Raw genomic sequence first — 25,508 nt, forward strand, 5'->3', positions numbered from 1 at the left:
TAGAGTGTGAAAATTTGATGTTGATCATAAAAATGAGAAAGCACAGATAGAGCAGTGTTGCAATGATTCTTAGATTTGATTGATGAAGAGGATTTGAAAAGAAAAGAATAGCAACAACAACAACAAAATTTGATTTGGTATTCTTGGAACTTATATCTTTTTCATCTATGTTCTCATCAATCTCAAAGGGGGGAGATTGTTAGCATGAATGCTAATAGTATTCCTTTGGGGGAGTATCCTAAGCATTGGAGAGATTGTTCATGATTGGCGTGTTGCATTCATGACCGTGTTTGTCCTTGATGTCAACATAGTATTGTTTTTGTGAAACAGGTCGAGTAGCACAAAGAGTAGGAAGTCGTACAGATTGTGTATTGATGATCAGGTCAAGCACAGTTAAGGATGTATTCTACATTGTACCCTAATGAAGTGGATAGGTAAGGGTATAGAAAGTCAAACACAAGCAGAAGATATTAATGAATTACAAAAGACAATAAGTAGATAGAGTACCCAAGAAGCTGTTTCTAATGTTTTGATTTTATCTCCTAACAGGGATAGAATCATGATGAGTGAAGTTAGATAGTGATAGAAGATAGTTTGATGATGACATCAACAAGCACACAAGGTCAGAGGTCACATGTGTGAGAAATTGTGAAGATTGTGAGCCAACAGTATTGTGTAATTGTAAAATAATTGTTTATCTTAATGAGGTCCTATTATAATTAATTAAGAAAGCCTTAGGGCCTACTCAAGGAATTGTTTTGATGATATGGTATAAAGAAAGGTTATTTTCCTTGTTTGAATGTATGTATTGAGGTTGATATCAAGCGAGAAGGAGCAAAGTATTTGGTAAATGTGTGTAAGCGATCTAAGAGATTATTGGATGCAAAGTTGGTGATCTGGTATTGAGATCAGAAGAGGTTTGGCCCAGTCAAGAGGATAGAGAAGGAGCTGAGGTTAATTCATTTCTATTATTCAATAAGGAATAAGAAAAAGATCAATTGGATAGTGAGTTTAGTGGTCTTGCCCCTGAAGCTGTTTGAACAGTGGGCCCATCTACCTTCTACAACTCCTAATAGGATTAGAATCTCCTAACAAGAATTCAAAGTCTCCTAACAAGGATTGATTTGTACAAAATGTATTTTATTGGAACTTTATAAAGTACATCATTTTATGGGTATCATTCCCACCAGGGTTTTCCCTCTAATCAAGGGTTTGCCTAGTTAACATATTTAGTGTTATTGTGTTTGTATATATTCTTATGGTTGTTGATTATATTGTTCACATGGTTAAGGATTAATAAGGTTGATAAGTGTTCTAACATTTGGATTAAAAGAAAAATGGCATTTTCATTAAAAGAAAAATTAAATTTGAGTTAAGGCACTACAATATTCACAATGATCAAACAACTTCTATCTCATCATTGCTACCCAAGCCACTAAAATTTTCAGAGGGAGCAACAACACATACATATCTCCAACAATTCAACATAACATTACAAATTGCAGATCATAATGTGTGGATTACCCTCCTGTGGAAGGGGCTAATATATACATGTGTTCTTTCAAAAATTATATTCTCCAAATAAAAATAAGGTATTATGGGGCCATACATCCTTGTTGCAAGCATGCGTCAAGAGTTGACTCGGCAACTTATGCACTATTTTGTTGTGGCATGAGCTACTAGAGCTCTAAAAACTCACTCCCCACATGAAATAATAATTACAAGAAGATGAGAACTAGCAGCTCCTTTACCTTTTGTTGCAGCTACTGCAAAAGGGAATTAACTAGAGATTGAGACTGACTACTTACTTGTGCAAGCAAAGATTTGATTTGACTCCCACTAAGTGTCTCATGTTCAAACAGTGCCCGAGCAAGTGCATGCAACTCCTTCTGGTGTGTGGTTAGAATTTGTTTTGCATTTTCATATGCTTTTTGTAGAAAACCTCTTACTTCATTCTCAATAAGTTGTCTTGTCTCTGTGCTCATGCTCTTCCCACCATCATCATAGTTGTGTTCAACAATACCTACAGCCTTGCTCATTCCATATTTTGTCACCATTGCTCTGGCAAGGCTTGTTGCCTGTTGAATATCTGAGGAAGCTCCTGCTGTCACCTCACTTTCTCCAAAAATCAGCTCTTCTACAACTCTTCCACCCATACAGACATCTAGACGTGCTAGCATCTGCTTGCGAGAAATACTAGTTTGGTCTACTTCAGGGAGCTGTGAAACCATTCCAAGAGACATTCCTCTTGGCACAACTGTAGCTTTATGTACAGGAAGTGCACCATCCGTCTGAATTGCCACAAGCGCATGCCCTCCTTCATGATAGGTTGTTAATCTTCTTGATTCATCTGAAATTACAGCAAACTTGCGTTCACTACCCATCAGAATCTTATCTTTTGCAAACTCAAGATGTGCCATGGTCACAGCTTCAACACCATCCATTGCAGCTTTAAGAGCAGCAATATTCACCAAATTTGCAAGATCAGCCCCAGAGAATCCTGGAGTTCCTCGGGCAATAATCATTAAATCCACATCATCTGCCTTCAAAACCTTCAGAGTTCTTCGAAGCAGGTTAGTTTAGAAATATAATAGAATTAAATAAAAGCCCTCAATAGATTATCAATTCAAAGGCATTTCAAGAAAAGTATGTTCTAAAAGCTAATAAGGGTAAAATGAGCACAAACACCAGTAAGAATAAGTGAAATATGGACAGGTAACACTAAGAAAAAGATAAATGTGTATATCACCTTTGACATGTGTGATTCCATGATTTGCCTTCGACCTTCAACATCAGGGTTGGGGACTATGACATGACGATCAAATCGACCAGGTCTGACCAACGCGTTATCCAATGTTTCTAGGAAATTTGTAGCACCAATAACTATTATTCCTTCATTTTGTTTGAATCCATCAAGTTCCACCAATAATTGATTTAAAGTCATTGACATAGCTCGCTGATCTTTAGGATTACGCTTTCCCCCTATAGCGTCAATTTCATCTATAAATATGATACAAGGTGACTGCTTCTTTGCAGCTGCAAAGAGATTGTGTACCCTTCTAGCTCCAACACCCACAAACATTTCTTCAAATTCACTTCCATGGCAAGGAAAGAAAGGAACTCCAGCCTCACCAGCAATGAACCTAGCCAGCATAATCTTCCCTGTGCCAGGAGGTCCAACAAGCAAAACTCCTTTTGGCAACTTGCCACCAAGTCTAGTAAACCGCTGTAAACAAAAGTGTACCCATTTTTTAATATAAGCATTTTCAAAAGATAACCACAATGCAAACTCATCTTGCAAGATAATATGACACAAATGACAGCAGGAACTGCACAATTAAAAAATGAGCCCAATCCATGCAGGACATTTGAAATTTTGAGGATACGGAAACATAGCATTTTCCCTTTTTTTTAAATGGAGTGAGGTATATAGCACCCATTGCTAGATCGCTTCAATTTTCAAGTAAATGGTGTGAGCTTTAAAGTATCCAACCAAGCAAAAAGTTAACAAATCAATTAACACGTAGAGCAAAGAAGTAATAGGCCTTCCCCAACAAGTACGAACATAGTATCAATTCACACGAAATAACTACATTTCAAATTAAGTCTACAACTGGGACTCAAGTTTTCAAAATTGACTGTAATGACCCGTACCAATAGGCCACTAAACAAACCCTAAATTTAATACACTGCTAAAATATATTGCTGGAATAAAAGAAATAGCAGTGCCAATGTATTCATTCAATGAAAATCAAATGTTTTTACAAATGATATGGCAAATTTCAGCACCAAAACATTATGACATAGCACATTACAAAGAAACCCTAACTGGATGTATACAATTGAGAACTTGTTCCAACTACAGATTGAAATAAAGAACCTAGATTGATCAAATGGTGGAGACTGAATGTTGTAGATGATACGGTGAAAGTGCAACTCCACTGGAAACTCCAAATCAGCAATTAAGCACAAATGAAAGGACTGAAATATCCTTCCCCCAGCTGCAATAATTCAAGTGATCTCTCACACCCTCAAAATTGCGTACCAATTGAGAGTTTTCATTCTCAATGGCCAATTGTGACTATTTGCAGAAACCCTAAGCTCCACAACGCACATAAGCAAAAATCAATAATAAATCTCAATGATAGGCAATGAGCCCTCAATGCCTATTTATTCTTTTCTTTGATAGGTTGGCCTCCCTCTTTTTAATTTTTTCTCTGCTTCTTCCAACAACCTCTAGAAGATTTTTATTTTTATTTTTTTAATAAAGTTACCTTGTAATCGATAACTTTATAATTAAGTCCCCCAAAAAAAATGGGACATTACAGGTCCGCCCCTCCTAAAATTGCTTGGCCTCAAGCAATCTTAATGCTGGATGCTGCAAAATCACTTCTCCCTCCCAAGTAGCATCTTCAATAGGTAAATCTTTCCACTTAACTAGATATTCTCTGATTACTCTCCTGCGAAGCTGCTTCTCTCTACTATCCAGAATGAATTCTGGCACTAAGATCAATTTCCCCTCATCATCCAAGGGAGGTAATACTGCAGAAGGCATCACATTCTAACCCAACGCCTTTTTGAGGCGTGATACATGAAAAATATTGTGCACTCTACTATCTGTGGGAAGCTCCAACTCATAAGCCACCTCACCAACTTATTTGATGATCTTGAATGGTCCATAATAGCGTGGCTTGAGTTTCTTTGTACCACTCTTCTTGAGAGTGGATTGCTTATATGGTTGCAACATGAGGTAAACCATATCATTTACCTCAAAACTACGCTCAGTCCTCTTCTTGTCTGCATACTATTTTTGCTGGTTCTGAGCTCTAGCAATGTTGTCTCTGAGAGTAGCAACTATATCCTTACTTTCTTGTAATAGGTCACCTGCACAGGGTACTCGAATGTCTCCCAACAACAAATCTAAGAAACTAGGTGCCTCATAATAGTCAAGTGCCATGAAGGGTGTCATTTGTATAGTCATATGATATGTAGTATTGTAACAATACTCACAGAGATATATCCATCTGACCCAAGCTCGTTGTTGATCTGCCACATAATTCCTTAAATACCCTTCCACCCATTTGTTTACAATCTCTATTTGACCATCAGTCTGTGGGTGATAACTGGTACTAGGTGTAAGCTCAGTGCCACACAACCAAAATATCTCCTGCCAAAAGTGACTCATGAAGCGGCTGTCCCTATCACTCACAATGCTCTGAGGCAACCCGTGTAATCTAAAAATCTCCCTAAAGAAGACCTCTGCCACCTAAGTTGTTGAGTATGTAGTAGCGATAGGGAAGAAGTGAGCATATTTTGTCAGCCTATCCACCACCACATAGATACAATCACACCCCTAGGCCCTAGGCAAGCCCATAATAAAATCCATAGAGATGCACTCCCAGTTCCTATGAGGAATAGGAAGTGGTTGTAGGAGCCCTGCTGGATAAGTGTGTTGTTGTTTGTTCTGTTGGCAAACATGACATTCACGCACATACTGCAAAACATCAGCCTTAAGTCCCTTCCAAGTGAATCGTTCCCGTACTAACCTGTAAGCCTTGAAATATCCAGGATGGCCTACTGTAGGTGAATTATGAAATGCTCTAAAAATCAACTGCTTCACTTTCGATCCTAGGACTAAGTAAATCATGTTCTTGTAAATGATCAAATCATCTATGAGAGTGTATCTAGTGTCAATTGTTGTCCCCTCCACTATAGAAGAGGCCCACATGTCTTTGGCATATTCTGCTACAATCAAGTGTCGCCAATCCTCTGATATCTGAATCATAGAAGTGAAGTGTGGCCTACGGGATAAAGCATCTGCAACAATATTTTGTGTCCCCTTAACATATGTGATATCAAAATCATATGCATGTAACTTACTCACCCACTTCTGCTGACAATCATTCAAGTCCCGTTGTCCCAAAAAGTGCTTCAAACTATTATGATCAGTTTTAATACAAAATTTGCTGCCCACAAGATATTGTCTGAATTTGGCCAAGGCATGCATGATGGCCAACATCTCCTTATCATATATGTTGAATGATCTCTCAACCCCTCTAAGTTTCCTACTCTCATAAGCTATAGGATGCTTGTCCTGCATGAGTACAGCACCAACTCCCTCTCCAGAAGCATCACATTGAAGCTCAAATGGCTTTGTGAAATCAGGCAATGCTAATACTGGGCATGTAGTCATTATTTCCTTGAATCGCATAAAACACTCTTGTGCCTCTCGAGTCCACACAAATGCCCTTTTCTTCAGCAAATCTGTCATGGGCGCTGCATGTCATGAGTAGCCACTAACAAACCTGTGATAGAATCCACATAGACCAAGGAACTCTCTTAACTGTGTAAGGTTCTTTGATGGTGGCCAATCAACAATAGCACGGATCTTTTCAGGATCCATTCGCACTCCTTCTGCACTAATGATGTGTCCAAGATACAACAATTCTGTCATCCCCAAATCACGTTTGGACTCCTTGGCATACAAGGACTTGCTCTGTAAAATGCTTAATACTGTCTCCAAGTGCTCTAAATGTTCCTGCCATGTCCGGCAATAGATCAAAATATCATCAAAGAACACTAGCACAAATTTTCTCAATTGATGATGGAAGACCTTGTTCACAATGGATTGAAAAGTGGCAGGTGCATTAGTCAAACCAAAAGGCATGACTACAAATTGGAAATGATCGTAATGACATCTAAAAGCAGTTTTTTCAATATCCTGCTCTCGAACTCCGATCTGGTGATAGCCTGATCTCAAATCATTTTTTGTGAAATAACAAGCCCCATGCAATTCGTCTATCAGCTCATCGATGTGTGGAATGGGATACTTGTTCTTTATAGTTCTCTTATTCAACACCCTATAATCAATACACATTCGTAGAGTTCCATCCTTCTTTTTTACCAAAACAACAGAAGATGCAAAAGGTGACTTACTTGGTCTGATGTGTCCCATTGCTAGCAACTCATTGATGGTCCTCTCGATCTCATCTTTGAGTCATTTTGGGTGCCGGTATGGTGTGATCATGACAGGCTTAGCACCTTCCTCCAACTCGATAATGTGCTCAATACCTCTGTCTGGTGGCCTGCCTGGTGGAATCTCACTGAATACCTTCCCATACTTGATTCTCAATTTTTGAATATCTGGATGATATTCAATCTTATGTTGCTCCCCCTGGGTAGGCATCAAGGCACATATTGTTGCCCACTCTATATTATTATGCCTGGCTAATCTCTCCAACAACCTAAATGAGATAGTCCTAACATCACCATTATGGATAGCCTTCAGCACATGAGTCCTACCATCCACCACGAATCGTATCTCCATATCCTCCAATCTTAGGGTAACCTCCTTCAACGAATGTAGCCATTGCATCCCAAGTACTATGTCCATGTCACCCATGTTGACCACATGATAGTCCGCCTTAAACTCATAGTTGTTTAGGTGCAAAGGTAGATCTTGTACCATCCTATCACAACGAAGAGTATATCCATCAGCTACCTTAACTCTCAGTCCCTCGAACTTCTCAGTAATGAGTCCACGCCTCTCCACAAATCGTGCATCAATGAAATTATGCATGGCACCTGTATCCAACAGAGTAATAATCTTTCGTCCTGCCAAGACTCCTCAAAATCTGAAAGATCCCTCTCTTTGAATACTAGACAAACGTGCCTCCTATAAATGTATCTCTAGAGCCTCTTTTTTCTCAGCACTATCTACCTCTTGTTCACCCTCTATCTCATCAGGATCCTCATCATGGTGCTCTGAGATGTCTAAATCTGAACCTTCATAATAAGCCCACATCACCGGATTAGCCTTCCCCTTAGGCTTCATAGGAAAATCATGACCAAACTCATAGGGACCTTTGCAAAAGAAGCGTAGCTTCTTCCTACACAAGTCATTAAGTGTTTCCTTATCCCAAGGTGCAACTAGCTTGTCTTTTGAGTCACTAACCTTCTCTTTACCCTTCTTGAATTCCCCTTTGTTATCTCTAAATGATGAAGAACCCTTTGAACTAAATCGATTTGCTGGAGCTGCAAGTTCCATACTGCGGGCTTTCTTCATGGCTTCCTGTAATGTAGGAGGATCAAAGGCCTTTACCCACCCCTTGAGTGGTTCAGTTAATCCCTCTGTGAATAAAATGACTAGCCTCCTTTCTGAAATGTCAGGCATCATCACTGCAAGCTTTTGGAAGTCATTGATAAATTGTTCTAAGCCTCCTGACTGTCTCAACTGGGCTAACTCCTGAAAATAAACTTCAGGAATTTTTTTTATCAAACCTTTCTATCAATCTATCCACAAACTCTTGATAAGTGGTTACCTGATTGTGTTGCAATGTGATCATCCCATGTGTCCACCAATCATGTGCTGCCCCATCTAAGTGTAAAGTGGCATACTTGAGTGCTTCAATTTCTGTCATAGTCTTCAGAGATAGGAAAGTATCCACCTTATGAATCCAAGCACGAGCAGTCATTTTTCCACTGCCATCAAATGTGGGTAATACCAACTTGTTGGTGACCTGTTGCAACTCACTATGTTTATCTACTTGCTTCTGCCTGGCAGCTCTATAATTCAGGTACCTATCAAATGTCCATCCATCCTGTACATATTTTGGTAATGAATCCCACTCATTCCTTGCTTGTCGGAGTTCATCTACAACATCTGTTACCATAGCATCAGGTGTGCGTGCTGGAGTTTCTTCTCTGAATGTAGGACGTGTGGGTCTGTCAACTGTTCCAGATCCTATCCTATGTTGTGATCCTGCTATGCTCCTGTCATCCTGGTTATTATTATGATTATTCCTCCTATTTTCCCCAATCAAATGTTGCATCATAACCATCATTGCCTATGTACTTGCCTCTATTGACTGTAGAAGCCTCTCCTATTGCTATAAAGTCTCATCATTTCGCACACTTCTGGATGGACTTTGAGAATGTCTCTCAGCCATATTCTTAGTTATGCTAGTTCTTTTGTAAACTAAATTAGATGGTGGCTAGGTAACCCTATTAGGCTGGCAGGAAACCGCTCTGATACCACTGTAATGACCCGTACCAGTAGGCCACTAAAAAAACCCTAAATTTAATACACTACTAAAATATATTGCTGGAATAAAAGAAATAGCAGTGCCAATGTATTCATTCAATGAAAATCAAATGTTTTTACAAATGATATGGCAAATTTCAGCACCAAAACATTATGACATAGCACATTACAAAGAAACCCTAACTGGATGTATACAATTGAGAACTTGTTCCAACTACAGATTGAAATAAAGAACCTGGATTGATCAAATGGTGGAGACTAAATGCTATAGATGATATGGTGAAAGTGCAACTCCACTAGAAACTCCAAATCAGCAATTAAGCACAAATGAAAGGACTGAAATATCCTTCCCCCAGCTGCAATAATTCAGGTGATCTCTCACACCCTCAAAATTGCGTACCAATTGAGAGTTTTCGTTCTCAATGGCCAATTGTGACTATTTGCAGAAACCCTAGGCTCCACAACGCACATAAGCAAAAATCAATAATAAATCTCGATGATAGGCAATGAGCCCTCAATGCCTACTTATTCTTTTCTTTGATAGGTCAGCCTCCCTCTTTTTAATTTTTTCTCCGCTTCTTCCAGCAACCTCTAGAAAATTTTTATTTTTATTTTTTTAATAAAGTTACCTTGTAATCGATAACTTTATAATTAACTCCTCCAAAAAAAATGGGACATTACATTGACCACTAGATTGGCCACAGTATCACATAGCTTTTCCAATTCATTACTGTTCATTGACTCTTTATGGCAATTAATTTTAAAATAAAAGCGGGGTTAAATTTTATTGAAACGAGAGGAAATATGGACTATATGCATCAAACAGCCTATCAAGATCTATTAAGTGAACTAACTATTGTCCACAATATTTCAGTTTTGCTTTAGATCAGAGGCCCATTTGACCAGATAGTATACGAAGAAGCACCGAAAAAACTAAGAACCTGATTAACAACAGAAAGTAACTGTCAACTAAGGTTTTTGGAATGCATCCGAGTCAACAGATGCACTACATAAATTTTGGAAGGAACTTTGAGTTTCAATTTTCTGACAACTCAATTTGCTCTTGCGCCTGCATATTCTTATATAATGGCTGAGTGTAATTCCAATGATCATTGCCAAACCAGACCAGGTGTTTTCATTCAAACTTCAGGCAGATTTCAGCTTAAGGATTTTCATAACAATATCTCATAATATGGAAATCCAAGCAAGCATTCCAGTTTTGAGTACATTTCTGTTCGAATCTACTTCAAAAATCGGTTGCCTGGAGAAAGTGAGATATGAGAACAGAGGCAGGACACTAATTTGTAAACAGGGTTTGAACGAACATAAACAACTGTTGCCAGAATATTAGGTAATGCAAATTGAAGAAGATTTCGCTAACACAGAAAATGAGTGTCAGTTCATTAACAATGGAAGTGGTTGTCTCTAAAAAAGGCATTAGCTCTCAACAATTACCTATGGATCTCGTAAATAATGAACTATTCCCTCCAATTCTGCCTTGGCCTCATCCACACCCCGCACGTCACTAAATTTGGTGCTTGTCTCCATAATTGGTTGCACCTTATCAAACAAACTTATCCCTTACAAATTCAGCAAAGTCCACAAGCATTACGTTCCATGTGGCATATACAATCAAAAATAATAATAATGAAGACCCCAAAAAATGATACGTTGAGAGCCTGAGCCCTGAGGCTTCAAACCCATAGCACTAATAACTTTACCTGCGGTTAGGTCCTCAAAGTTTGCTGCAATAAGAAGAGCAATATAAATGTAAAGAAGGAAATTAAGTGCACGCCCAAGTTTTTCCATAAAATGTCCCCCTTTAGCTGCCACCTTTTGAGTGGGAGCATTTTCTGTTACCACAATTCCATCCTTGTTTGTAGTACCAGTGTTTCGCATGGAAGATCCGGTAGATACATGGACCTTATCTCTTGCTGAATTGGCAATGCCTGGAAATGTTTATTTCAGGTCAATATACAACGCAAAAAACTTAAAAATTTATGAATCAAATTTCCTACTTTCTAGGTAACTTATGTGAAGAGCCCTAGGACAGATTAGATAATAATTTAAGTAGAAGCCTTGACTTCCAAAAATATTCAGTCAAGATTTCACATATTTCTCATTAAATGAACTACAGGCTTTGAGTTCCACAAATATTTAGTCAAGATTTCACCTATTTCTCATTTAAAGAATGTTGAATAGATAAAAATTCCTAATGTGAATTTCATTATCTTAGTATGAAGTCTTTAAAACTGGCATTTATTATCAGTGACCAATTTCATTGTTATTAAATAAGTATTCTATGGCTCGGTGGATTCAGCTCATGTCACTCCACTTTAGCATCTAAGCATATTGATTTATCTTCTTTTGTGGCCATTAGAATTTAAGAAAGATTTGTTTTTGAATATGAAAACAAAAGTTCTGAAATGAACATTTAATACAAAGTAGTACCCACTCACATGTAGTTCATGACATGTCAATTCTCACCTCTCTGCAATGTCTTCAATAATTCACTTTCATTCAGCTTGTCTATTTTCACCAATGCTTTTACATATTCAGCGAGTGCTGCTTGATTATTCTGCAAAGAAGGGTGACTTTCAAAGACTCTTATCACACCTTCTGGATCATATCTACAGAGATCCTTTAACAATGAAGCCTCAGTTACTACACAAAAATTCCTCACTCTCCGAGCAAAATCCCCAACGGGACCTGAGGCGAGCCTACTTTGACAATTCTGAAGCTTACTTTCAATCCCTGACATCACAATATATAGATTAGTAATTCTAGTAGAGACTCCATGGGTCATATATAGATGCAACATGATCAAAACTTGTATGTTACTTATCAAAAAGAAATTTTGAAAAAGAATCAAACTTAGCACCAAAACTTGTCATAAGCCATGAATCAACAAAAACAAATGTATCCTACCCGAGCAAAACTAGTAGTGGCATGATTGAAATAGTTTTAGAAAATAATTTTCTTGTCAAAAATATTAAAAAGCTCAATGTCCAGTTCAAATTGAGAGAAATTGTCCTCATACTGCATGGCACATGTTTGAATTAAGATCCGACAGAAACCACAAGAAGGATGATGCTACCAAAGTACCAACTCTACCTTGGATGCTTCTTAACATATGAACAATGATATGCCTGTTGTACATCAAAGGGGCAAGATTCTAAGGTTGCATGATATCTAGTGCTCCATTCTTCAAAGTTTTTAATCCAAAGCATGGGTTGTAACTTCCAAATGAATTCCATACAACACAAGGAGAAAATTAGATAATGAAATCTGAAACTTCGCACAAGTCTCCAATTTGCCCCCCAAACAACAAAATTCATATAGATGTCCTGAAGTGACCAAAAGTGTTCATGAGTACTGGCAGGTATAACAAAAATAGACTCATCTCCTTTAGGGAACATCTTGAGGACATAGGACATACGAAAACTTTCCTCCATCAGCAAATTCTCAGAATTTTACAAAATATTTCAAGGACTTGGGAAAACTAGCATGGCATGGCTAGCAGTCCCATGCATCCTTGAAAAAAAAATGAAATGTGTAGGAGCTCACAAAGACCCCCGTGACCTTTTAAACAAAAACCTAAATCTAAATTAGAAACAACAATATCTAAAAGCATTGGGGAATTTTTTTAACGTTTTAAGAAATTGAAGGGAAAAAAAAAGAAACAATGTCAAAAAATAATTAAATAAGGGTATAGTACTCAGAAGAGTAAAAGAAAATAACAATTCTACATCATTTGATGATCTGATTAGGATCTAGGACTATTACAGAGGAATGCTTTACATAATTTCATAAAGTTAGTTCAAAGCATTATTTCGCGAATCAACATAACTTAAATGCTTAAATGAACAAAGCATAATAAGGTAATGACTGAAAGAAATAGAATAAAGAGATAGAAGACAAAACACAATTGATAACGGAGTTTGTCCGCGAGTCGGACTACGTCTCCAGGTCCCGCTCCAATAAAGGGACCGATCCAATTAGTGTTAGATTGTGGTGACTGATCAGGAAAGTACTGTACATACTTCGTAAATTCTTTGGGAAAAAAAAATTGGGCCCTATTTTATGGGGATTTTGGGCCGACATGTAATTATTAATTATAACCCTAAAGCGGTAAAAATACTTGTATAAAAAGAGCTTAGGGTTAGGGATTGTTTCATAGTTGTGATGCGAAATTGGTTCTTGCGGCGGTATTGAGTTGTAAGGGATTACGGATTGTAATCAGGTTATAATCACTAGATCGTAATAATATCGGATGCTGTTTGGTGGACGTAGCCCAAGGATTGGGTGAACCACGTTAAACATTGGTGTCTTGTGTTCTTTTCTGTGTGATCTATTATTTTTTTTGTTATTGGTTATATTTGCATGTAATTGTTATTTATGTCCGTGGTTTAATCCTAACAAGTAGCTCCAAACAAATCAATTACAAGTGTTCAAGATCTTCCCTTCAGACACAAGGGCAACATTCCAATGTGCAAGAATAATCATCAAGCCTTCAAAATCATAATTTCCTTCTCATCACCTGGTTGGTTTATCAAAGAACTAATGTCTCTTTTTGTACATAAAATTATTCATAATTAGGCTAAAACCCCCAAACTAAAAAATTACTATTTAAAACACATAATCCTGTCAATATCCCTTTTACAACTCTAATTTATTTTCCACCATTTAATTTTAAGAGGTTTGTTTTAATGATAATTCTTATTTAAATAAGGATGGCGGGATGCTTAGTGTTTAGATAACTTTTTGCCATTCATATTTTATGGGCTATGTATTGCACAAAGGTGGCACTTTCTTTTGTGCACCGAGCAGTTGGGGGTTCAACCCCCACCGCTCACCATTTACCTTAATTAGCGCTTTTGTATTTAACAAAACACAATTGGACTATTTTCGGTCAAGTGTGAATGGTGCAACGCAATGGTAGGGTTGACTACTGCTAAATGAGGAGTCATGGGTTTGAATCCCATGATAGATTTTTTTTTGTTAAAATGAACTCTTATATGCCCATTTGAGGAGCCATGTGTCATAGCTTGGATGTGCCACATGGCACCACATAATTTGAAGGAAACTTTCCACATCACCAAGCTGACTGTGAGGATGACATCATGCTGATGTCACCATTATTTGCCTTTTCCCTCCAATTTCAAATGAGTATAACTTTCACATACGATCTCTGTTTTCAACGAAACAAATGTCATTAGAAAGCTCCCGACGAGTTCTTCAATTTGAAATCCATTGTTACCACTTTTGAGATTATAAACTTTTCACCTTTTTACGGCCTTTGTTCCTAGTTTGACCAAACTTTGACTGGCCATAATTTTGGCATCCAAACTCCAATTTTGCCTGTTCAAGTTGCATTGGAGTTAGAATTGCAAACACTTTGTAATGATGTTGATTATTGGAGCATTGGGGAAATTTCAATTTAACTGATTTTTATCCCCCAAATCAAGCCTCCCCACTAAAGAGCTTTTGGACCTCTGAAAGTTTGATTACTCAGAAAGTAGGTGAGGGTATAGTTCCCTCACTTTACCAATCTCCATCCATCTTGCCTTGCTTGGATGCATCCCCTTCAATCCCACTCAGACATATTCAACTAGTCCTCTTTGTGATGTCCTGACATTCCTGTTAAGGATGACATCTTCTAGCAATTTTGGAATGTACTCTGGTGAAAGATCATCAGTGGATGGAACCTAAATGTTTGTGTCTTCATCCAAGATCATTGGAGGCTCATACAGGTGTAGATTAGTATTTATTGGTGCATTGAGAGCAAAGTGGTCTTCTACGCATGGAGAATGTATGATATTCATTCCGTCCATCATTAGTCCCATCATTGTTGTTGGGCTTGAAGGCAGTGAATCAAAACATCTTGTGGATCTATATTGATAGTATAGATCAAAGATCTTTGTCTAGCATTTAATAGATGATAGCCAGTGTTGTTGACGAGAACATTAGAGAGATACTCAAAACTATGAGAGAACTCTATGATGCATGCAAGGGAAATCTAGAAGTTTGGCTACTGGGATAGCAGATATTAATGGAGAAGCTAGTCAACGTGAAAGAAAGGTAAATAATTTGGTCATGGGTGTTTCTTGAATTTGGTAAACACTTTGTTTACTGAATAAGAAAAAGGAGAGAACATGGAATTTTTGATTATTGGTTGTATGAGTCAACATTATTATTGGGCACAATTTAGTTTAAAAATCAAGGTTAAGAAGGTTTGTATAAGGTAGGAGAGGGATGGTATAAAATTTGTATGAGAAGAAGAGTATTTTTCAATCCTATTCCATTATTGTTAGTTGTAATTAAAGAAGTCCCACTCAATGTGAGACAAGACCTTCTTTGTTACATGATGGCATTCAGGGTTCGAGGGCGAGGACGCGGAAGATATTCAGGAAGGCAAGCCACCAAAGTAGAAATTTTGGAAGAGATGAGATGCATGGAGGATCGATTGGAAGCAATGGAGCTTGCACAAAGAAGAGGAGCTGACATAAGAGACTTTAGTGATGAAGAAGTGGAGCCTCAAAGAGGAGGAAGGAGTTGAAACAAGAATCTTTAGAGTGATTCTAGGATCTGGTTCCAAGCCAAGGTTGGAAGTGTCTACAATGAAGGCAGTCTAGATGCCAAAGAGCTGATCAATTAGATCAGGACAATAAACAAATATTTTCAAGAGGAGAATGTTTCTAATAAAAAGAAAGTGAAATTCGTAATAACCCAATCGAAGGTTCATGCATCCCTCTAGAGGGATGGAGTACAAGATGAAAGGATGCAGCAAGGAAAGGCTAACAAGTAAATCCTTCCCAAAGATTACCAGCTTAATCTTTCAAAAAGTTACAAAATCTTAGCCAATAGGACATGTTAGTTGAAGATTACATGGAAGAACTTTATAGGTTGACCATTAGAGCTGATCACATTGAAGATGATGCTAAAAAATTGGCTAGATATCTCGGTGGATTGAAATATAATATTCAAGATGAAATTAACCTTTTCTATCCTAGAATAGTGAAGGAAGCGTATCAATATGCTCTTAAAGAGGAAGAGAAATTATTCAGGAAATAGACACAAAGCTCAAGAGGAAAAAGTCAAAGTTTAAAAAGAAGAGGATCACAAAGTGGTAGAGAACAATGGTAAGCACAAAGAAGAAGCCAGCAGCTTGCTCAACAAGAAAAAAATTTATCAAGGTAATGATTCTTTTAGAGAAAGAAGGCCTTATTCAAGAGGTAGAGGTGGAGGATTTTTATAAAAATGCTTTAATTGTAACAAATATAGACATAGATCTTATGAGTGTCCAAAAAATCCTACTGCAACTCAAAGGACTGCACACAATGTTGAAGGTAAAGAAGAGGAAAACATATACGAACCTATCACATATAATGATGGAACCCAAAGTTGGTGAATCAGTCTTAATGAAAAGGGTTACTCAAACACAACAAGGAGGTAAAAGAATGACCTCAAAGAAAAAACTTGTTCAAAAAGTATGCAAGAGTGGAGGAAAATGCTGCAAAGTCATCATATATAGTGGGAGCATAGATAATCTAGTTTCAACAAAGATGGTGGAGAAACTAGGCTTGAGAAAGATAACATCATACTCCTTACCTAAGTCACAAGGTTCGTGTTGAAGTTCGAGTTCGACAACTATGAAGTTCGGATGAAGTTCGACGAAGCAAAAAATTTGGAAAAAAATTCGACATCAAATTCGCCTTATATAATTTTAAAAAAAATCTAAACATATGATCTTGATTCCTAGTTACTAGAGAGTGTGTGACTTCTTCTTCATGGTATTGGTGAATATATATGCATTGTAGTATATATTTTATAAGTTAACGAATTTCATGCAAAGAACTTTTCAATTCAAACATAAAAGTATAAATATATACATATTTATGAATTAATTTAATATTTCATATATATAGCATATGTATACATACATATGCGCTAAACAAATTTACTATAAAAATTAAATTCATTTTATACACAAAATTTATAAATTAATATAAAATAACAAACATGTAATACACACGTATAAACAAGATTACTAAGTAAATCAAATTCATTATCTATACATATATATACACACACAACGAAACTTATATATTAACACGAAACCTAATTAATAAGTACATATATTAAAATTTATAAATCATTGTTAATAAATTTCTCATTCGCGCCCAGGCAAGAAATGATTTTGTTTGCCATCACGAATGATAGGAGGAAACACGAGATCTACATCTGCAGTATGCTTGATAATCCCATACTACTCTGTTCGCTTTTCAAAGATTATTTGAATTTTTTATTATGGTTTGGATTAGTGAAGGAGGACTTATTTGGAACGAGGGCATTCATTTGTCTAAAATGAAGAATGAAACATGTAAAAAATCATTGAAATTTCATTTTGTTTGAAATTTTAATTATAGAAAAAATTAGGTCCTTTATACAGGCGAACAAGCAGTGAATATGAACAAACTTTTTTACGGTATTTTGAAGTTCGCCGAATTCCGAACCTCATGGCTAGAATTTGTCGAACCCTGTGACACAGCTCCTTACAAAGTAGCATGGTTGTAAAAAGGGCATCGGATCTTGGATAACAAAAAATGTAAAGCGGATCAACAAGTAGGAACTTACAAAGATCATATAGTGTGTGATGTTATGCCCATGGACATGTGCAACATTGTGCCTGGAAGACCTTGGCAATATGACAGAAATGCTACACATGATGGGCGAGACAATACCTACACTTTTGAGAAAGATGGGAAGAAGAGCATTCTTACACTCCTAAAGTAGGAATGTTTTTCTATTGAACCAATATCTTGAGTGATGTCAATGGGTGGTAAGAGATTTTCACACCAAATTAAGAAGGAAGAGGTAAATTTTTCTTTGATAGAAAAGCTTAAAAGTGAAGTTACTATCATAATGATAACTGATTTTCCTAAAGAAATTCAAGATATGTTGGAAGAGTGTAAAGACATAGTAGCGGACGATCTTCCTAATGCTTTACCTCCATTAAGGAGTATCAACCATCACATTGACCTGATTCAACTATTTGAGAAGCTTTAGAATGACTTCTTCTAGTAGTCGAGAATCCAAAATCGTTAATCTTGCAAAAGAGCATCAAAACAAAACAATCCTTGGTGGAATGAGAAAAGGTGGTAAGAAAGGCAAGACTGGGATGGGTAAAAGGAAGAATTAAAATGTTTGGGAAAAAGAATACGAAGTGCTTCAAGCATCACAACTTGGAACACAATGCATCTTAATGTCTTATGAAGAAGAAAGACGGGAAGTATCAATAGGAAGTTGCATGAAGAGCAAAATCTTCGGCTAAAATAGATGAATTAGCAATTAGACTTGAGTCAAATTTCTTTGTCATGTTATATCCATCCATTAAAATTAATTTTGGTATAGGGTGCTATGTGGAAAGTGGGGCAGATCAGAATTAAAATGTTTGGGAAAAAGAATATGAAGTGCTTCAAGCATCACAACTTGGAACACAATGCATCTTAATGTCTTATGAAGAAGAAAGACGGGAAGTATCAATAGGAAGTTGCATGAAGAGCAAAATCTTTGGCTAAAATAGATGAATTAGCAATTAGACTTGAGTCAAATTTCTTTGTCATGTTATATCCATCCATTAAAATTAATTTTGGTGTAGGGTGCTATGTGGAAAGTGGGGCAGATCATACATGAGCTTCAATAAAAAAGCTTTCAATACAATTCACAAATAGTTAAGTATAAAAGTATAACTAAGTTATCAAGATTATGGCTATTGATCTCAACATTCCTTCAAGTGATGTTGTTGAGCCAAAGGATGTCCTATGTGCTCCCTGATTGATGAAAAGTTTTCTTTCAATTTCTTGTATGGCAGATCTAAAAGCATTCAAGATGATACCCTTACAAGCTACTTTTTGATCCAATCAAGCAAGTATGACAAGAGGCAGTTGTAGGGTAGTGTCCTATCTTTGTGTTAATAGTTTCATCATTGATTCCATGCATCCAATTGCTAAAAACATTGAGGAGAACTAAGAAAAAATTTCTGCCAAAGGATTCTCTAAGGCAGGGAATCGATTTTGTTGAGGTTTTTGGTTCATATGAGCAGGTTGCAGACAATTTAGGAAAGTCACCAGCAAAAAGAAAATTTAAAATACTGAAAGCGAAAATTTATTTACAAGTGAATACCTTCCTCATGAAGAAGAAGTTTAAGAATTTCTTATCATGAAATTGCTATCAGGATTCAACTATGTAGTTTTTGAGTCGAACTCATTGATCCATGTTTCATGAAAATTGGTTCAGATGAACCCATCTCTCATGAGAAGGAATGGAACACTTAGCACTCATTTAATCTAAGTGATGCTCACAAATGTGAAGCACCAAGACTTTTGGGAGGTCCCAATGCTTCACCTTTGTGAGCATCACCTAGATCCAATGAGTGCTAAGTGTTGCACTCATTCTCAATAGAGATGGGTTCATATGAACCACTACTCATGAAACATGGGTCAATGAATTTGACTCAAAAACTACTCAATTGAATCTTGTTAGCAATTTCACAATTTGACTTGCTGTGGAAAATCTCTCTCTTTTATTTAGTTCTCCTATGGACATGTCCCATGTTTTTATCGTTCCCCCTTCCAAGGGGCATTTTGGGGACAAAGGGATGCTACCTTACTTTTAATTTTTAATTAATGAAAAAAATGGTCAACATTGTTCAATGGGGATTTCCTGAATTTGCTCATTTCCCAAGGCCTTTAGCCTACAGGATTCTCCTTCAGCACAACAAGCATTTGCAGGAAACATTTTGTGCAGCTCTGGCATAGGAGTCTTCTTATTTTCAACTAATAATGCTTTGGACATGAAAAAGCTCGAAAATTTTCCATGAAAATTAGCAGTGAATTGGATTTCTCCTTCAGAATAAACAATTTTATTTACATACAGAGTCGTTGCATCCATTCTATGGCATAAAAAAACTAAGAGTCTCCCACCGACAAGAACATTGCTTTCTGTCCAGTTTCCTTGATGTTATTTTGGAGCTTCCTTGGGCCATTATTTATATCTTTGGTAGTTAATTTCTACCTTGAGGAAACAGCCGGTCCTAAAATAAGTGCAAATTGTAGTCTTCAAGCCGCTTGGTGTTAAAAAATAGCCTGGACAAACATTGAATCTTTATTGTCTTCTAATTGATGTTTCAGCGTAATTTTCCCATGTTTTTATGAGGACTTTAGGGCCTGTTTGGCGCTCGGAATTAGAGTGGAATAGACGTTGGTAAATTCTAAAAAAATTCAATTCCTCGTTTGGGTGCATCCAATGGGAATTCAGAATAAGAATATATAGCCACTTTTGTCCAAAAAAAAGGCATTTGCCATTCAACCTAAATAGGTGAAATAGCAAATGTCCATTCCTATTCCATATTTACTTTTCTACAAAACATAATATTTCGGGTCTATAAAAAGTATGGCACTCAATTTTTTGGCAAACTAGCGCTCATTTTATTTGGGCATTTTTAATGGCGTGAAGGAGTGAGTCTGAGTCTGCGTTTTGGCTCGAACGATGAAGATTTCATTTGCCTGTTTTCTTTAAGAAATTTCTACTCCCCGTTCACTGGAAGAGGTGGGGCAGGCATGAACAAATAGAATCTTGGCTTGAAAAAGATGGGTACTTCCCATATAACAAAGCCTCTTTTCAATTAGCTTTCAATGGTAAGCCTCTGTTTGGCAGCATTTAATTTTCTCAGCATTTCGGTGATGTCTTTATCCCTCACAGCTGGCCCTACAAACGTCAGCTAGATCGGCTATTGGTCTATGTAATCTCTTGCTCAGCCTTCTATCCCTACTTGTGAGAGAAAGTAAACATGATCTGATTTTCCGTGGGTAAACTAGGAAAAAATAGCCTATTCTTGGTGAACCAAACGGAGGATAGACATATTCCCTACCGAATTCCGGGTGAACCAAACAGACCAAGAATAGCGAATCAGGAATAACAAATGCATGAATAGTGAATCCTGAATAACAGATGCCTATTTCCAATTCCTATGCCCGCTGCCAAACGGGCCCTTAGTGTCTTATGATTACTGTGTTTCTGTTGTTTAGATTTGAGTAACTGAATTCCCTTTACACTTTCAGTTTGCTGCTCTATTTCTGTGAAAGTATTACCCTACCACAGATAGCATTATGCATGCCAAATTACTTTGATGTCATGTCCCTCATTTTGAAACTTTATTTGTGATATCCCCACCCTTTTCATTTCTTGACAAATAAGTACTTCAATTTTGCCAAGCCTCTAGGAGAGATAAAATTGTAAAAGTTAATCAAATATCATACAGGGAGAAGTCAGATGTGTTATTGAGCATAGTTTGAAAGTATCAAGCACCATATGTTCAATGACTAAAAAATCATCTAAGGTCTGAAAAATGAGTTAAGGTGATGTGGCTGAGGTAACAAAAGCAACTAGGAAGAGTTTGAGCAACCAATAATAGCTATCAGACAATATATCAATTACCAAGGGATCAGTGACATATACTAATCACCGCATTCTTCATTGATGGACAACCAAATGCATAAATCTCTCGAAAGGTCATTCTCTACCAATCCTGTAATTACAGTAAGGCAAGACAAACAGATACATATGAAGAGAAGACTCTAATATGGTTGTCACATTTTCATGTAGTGTGCTCTAAAACGTTGATAATAAAATAGTTAAACACATCAATTTTATTCTTACTCATCCTTCAGCTCTCTTTTGTCCTGATGATGGAACACAGAGTGTGATCCGAATCATTGACACAAAAACTCTAACACAATCTCTTCCAGAAACTGCTGCCATAACTAAAAAAGTTATAAACAAACAAATCCAGAAGTTTTCATTACTACAAGTTAAATTGTTTTGTATTGAACTCGTGTTAATCAAAGTGAGCCAAATACCATCAACGACTGATTCCATTGATAACGTCTTGAATTTGGTATGAAGTTTTGCCAAATTCTGCATAAACCAAGAAGCTTTCTGCTGCTGCCATATCAAACTTTTAAAGAATATAGCTTATTTAGATACATATAGTTTAATTGTAGCTGGACAGAGTGATATATAGGTAATTATCAGCAACATATTTATAGTTGAGACTCGATTAGTTACCCAATTCTCTCCCTGGTCGTTGGAACCAGGCAAATTTCAAACCGGTCCTTTGTCCTGGTCCCGGTTCCCTTTTGGGTTCCACCTGGGTTTGAACCTAGGCAGGTTGTGTTCCTCCAGGCTGATCCAAGGCACACCACGCAGACTGAGTGGGAACCAAGTACAGTTGCACTGAGAAACATTCTATAATTTATTGCAGAAAATGATTATTATAGAATTTGAAAAAAAGATTTTTAACATTACAAAACAAAATTTGCTGAAGTTCAGATATTTATTACATCAAATTAAACTAGTCTTCATGATTTCTTCTAATGAAACTTTTGTATCCAATTGCTGATAATGACCCATGTTCAATTAATTGGAAGCTATGTATAGTGATAAGTCATATTTTAAACATTAAACAATATCTTCAATAGATGGATGGAGTTGCAAGCTACTTATATAGCATTTTTTAGGTCGGATTTTCATTACAAATAAGTAAGTTCTCTGTACAATGAGAAAGTAATAAGTGTTTGAAAACTTGGAAAGTAGTAATGTTATTAGTGCAGCTGATCCCATTGACATTGGCACTGTTTGTGAATCAACTAATGCCTTTGATGAAAAAGAAGAAGAAGAATACAAAGATTTAGATCATCCATTAGATGATTGAAGTGCAAAGTTCCAATTGTTAAAAGTTGAACAATGATATTTGAACTCGATATTATTTTAATATTTTGGCATTGATAATAGATGTGATGATATGATTACAAGTTTATAGTGTTTTTGTTTTCTTTATGATACTATGTGGCATTCAAGTCTTAATTCATTCTTCTAGGCTGCACACCTCTGTGTGTGTGTGTGTGTTTGTGTTTGTGTGTGTGTGTGTGTGTGTGTGTGTGTGTGTGTGTGTGTGTGTGTAATTTTACATGTTTTTGTACTAAAGAACCCAAACATACCCAAACCTCAGTTCAAAATTTTCTCGTACCAGTGAACTGGTTCTTCAAACCCGAACTTGAACCCAAACTCAAAAGGGTAACTTAGGTTGAGAGAGGAGCAAAGCATGAGCGAGGAAGCAAATTTCAACCTCTGGTCATCAGTCTGCAGATGAAATAAAGTGGAGGGAGTGTAAATGGCTGCCAACCATCTCCAAAAATGAGCACCAGAAGTGGCTGAAGAAGAATGAATCACAAATCTCAAGGATAGTTAGGAGCAGTAAAAATTGCTCCAGTGTTTAAAGGCAAGGAAACATAAACATGCATATGTTACAAATTTGCACACATATTGACCTGATCGCCAATGGAGTCTATTTCATGGATTCCCAACAATATGAAGTTATTGGTAAAGGCTGATAACCTGAAAAAAACTGATTACAAGATTTTTAACTGGCACTGGCTAATACAATCCTCAACCTACTTCTGCATATGAGGCAAGTAAGAGTAGCTCTGAAAATGGTACAAAATCTTTGGTTCAGCTAAATGTCCAGCACAAGAAGTGGAATAATACTTCTAGTGCACAAGTTGGCAAGAGTCATCTCCTAACAGAAATAACATACTCCTCTATCAATTGTCTAAAATCATGGATTATCTACCAACAGTGGTATCATAATCAAGTGATCTCTACACCATTAAAAAGAAAAGTTCAAGAACTTTTATGAAGATTCATGGTAACAGCAAGTTTGAGCAATATTGACGGATATGTTGCACTGGATTATAGATCTTGTGATCTTTCAATATTTGACAAAAATTCTTATTCTCTTACAAAAGAGGTATGTGCCTTTCAGTCTTCCAAAATGACGCCTCACTAGCACAATTCCAATTCCAAAGAGAATTTTGAAGGTTTCTGAAACGCAGTTTTTGATGGAAACTTTGAGCAGAATTGCAAGAATGATGACGGATAGAACAGATTTCTCAAACTGTCATAGTTGAATAAGGGAAATCAAATTCCCAGTGTATTAATTCTATCCCAAAACTGTGTAAACTAAATGGCCGGTGCCATGAAAAAGAGAACTTCAAGGGCTTCCCCACAGGTGCCACTGCCTATAATTGAGATTACAAAAAAATGCCGCATGAACTATGTCTTATGCAAATCAAAGTTCAAGAGCATTTAACATCTTCTCGTGATATTCAGAATATCATAACAAGAAGTTTCATAAGTCCAATTTTGCCCATTTGCATTCTTTTTGCTTTTCTGAGTATGACAATAAATTTTATAGGAATTTGCTTTTCTCAGTTTGATAAGAGGGCAAGCGAAGTGGACCTCTCTCCTGCAAACAAAGCACCTCAAATATGCATCCTTACAAAGGCCTCAATGAGGATTCACAAACACATTAACTTGTCAATACCTGACAGCACATGGAAAATCCCTCACAGTGAACAGGAAGAAACAAAAAAAGTAGGGAACAAACTTATAATAATTTTATTTGATCACACATTAACTTGTGCATACCTTAGAGCATATGACAAATCGCTCCCACTGAACAGGAAAAAGCTAAAAAAGAAGACATAAAATTTACGATAATTCTATTTGATTTTATTAATGATTGCTTAGTGTCTTTAGCATTAATTTACCCTAGTTTAACCACATGAATTCAATGGTAATTTTAAACAATTGTTCATTGTCTGATGGGATCCAGCGAATTTCAATTTTTGACATTGATGTTCAACCAGCTCTGGCAGGCATCCTAAAACAATGAACAGCAATAAAAAAGTCGGTCTTACTAAAGTGCTAAGCTGCGTGATCTGGTTAAAAATTACCAATCCAGTGAAATGGGTCATAGCTCTTCACTGGAATTTTGTAAAAGCATGATAATATGTGACCAATTACGATTCGTAATGCCGATACTTTTGTCTCCATGCTAAAGTTACAAAGCAAATGTGAGGGAAGGAATGTTTACCTAGGCTAATTTTTTTTATTTTTTTTTGGCAGAAACAGAGCATATTTGTAAACAGGGGCCAAAAGCATACATGTTGCTGCCAATTTTAATGACTCCATGCTGGTGACCAAGCTTCCGACCCTCTGCACAACCCAACCCAGCCTATCCGATTAATGCAATGCAACATCCACAAAAACTATATGTACTCGTAAAAAAACCGTTTGTTTTTTCCCCCTCTTGTCAGTTGAAACGGCCTATGATTTAAATTTTTGAGGGAGATTCAAATATCGGGCGAGTTATAAAACTAAAAGTATTTTTGATGAATAGTTCTTTTTAATTAATAAAATTTACTAAGATTACAATTCACAAAAAGGGGGCCAGGGGATACAGGATCACCCCGTGAATGAGTTCATACGGCCGAAGTCGAAATAAACAATATGGCCTCAGCCAGAAACTATTAACTATTCATCAAAAAAAAAAAAAAAAACA

At 36.7% G+C, this 25,508-nt stretch overlaps 1 pseudogene across 1 annotated transcript; it reads right to left on the reverse strand.

Annotated features, from left to right (window-relative positions):
• Nucleotides 1–1,521: 1,521 nt before the first annotated feature.
• Nucleotides 1,522–25,003, reverse strand: LOC149561450 (ATP-dependent zinc metalloprotease FTSH 5, mitochondrial-like; annotated as a pseudogene). The gene is made up of 6 exons (XR_016363438.1): nucleotides 24,901–25,003; nucleotides 11,531–11,797; nucleotides 10,765–10,992; nucleotides 10,499–10,623; nucleotides 2,750–3,226; nucleotides 1,522–2,552 (listed from the first exon to the last, which is right to left on the reverse strand). The product of XR_016363438.1 is annotated as an ATP-dependent zinc metalloprotease FTSH 5, mitochondrial-like (transcript).
• Nucleotides 25,004–25,508: the final 505 nt, after the last annotated feature.

Source organism: Cupressus sempervirens, chromosome 4 (genome assembly GCF_028749045.1).
Source record: "Cupressus sempervirens isolate cs-2001-9-10 chromosome 4, ASM2874904v1, whole genome shotgun sequence".
Classification (NCBI taxonomy): domain Eukaryota; kingdom Viridiplantae; phylum Streptophyta; class Pinopsida; order Cupressales; family Cupressaceae; genus Cupressus; species Cupressus sempervirens.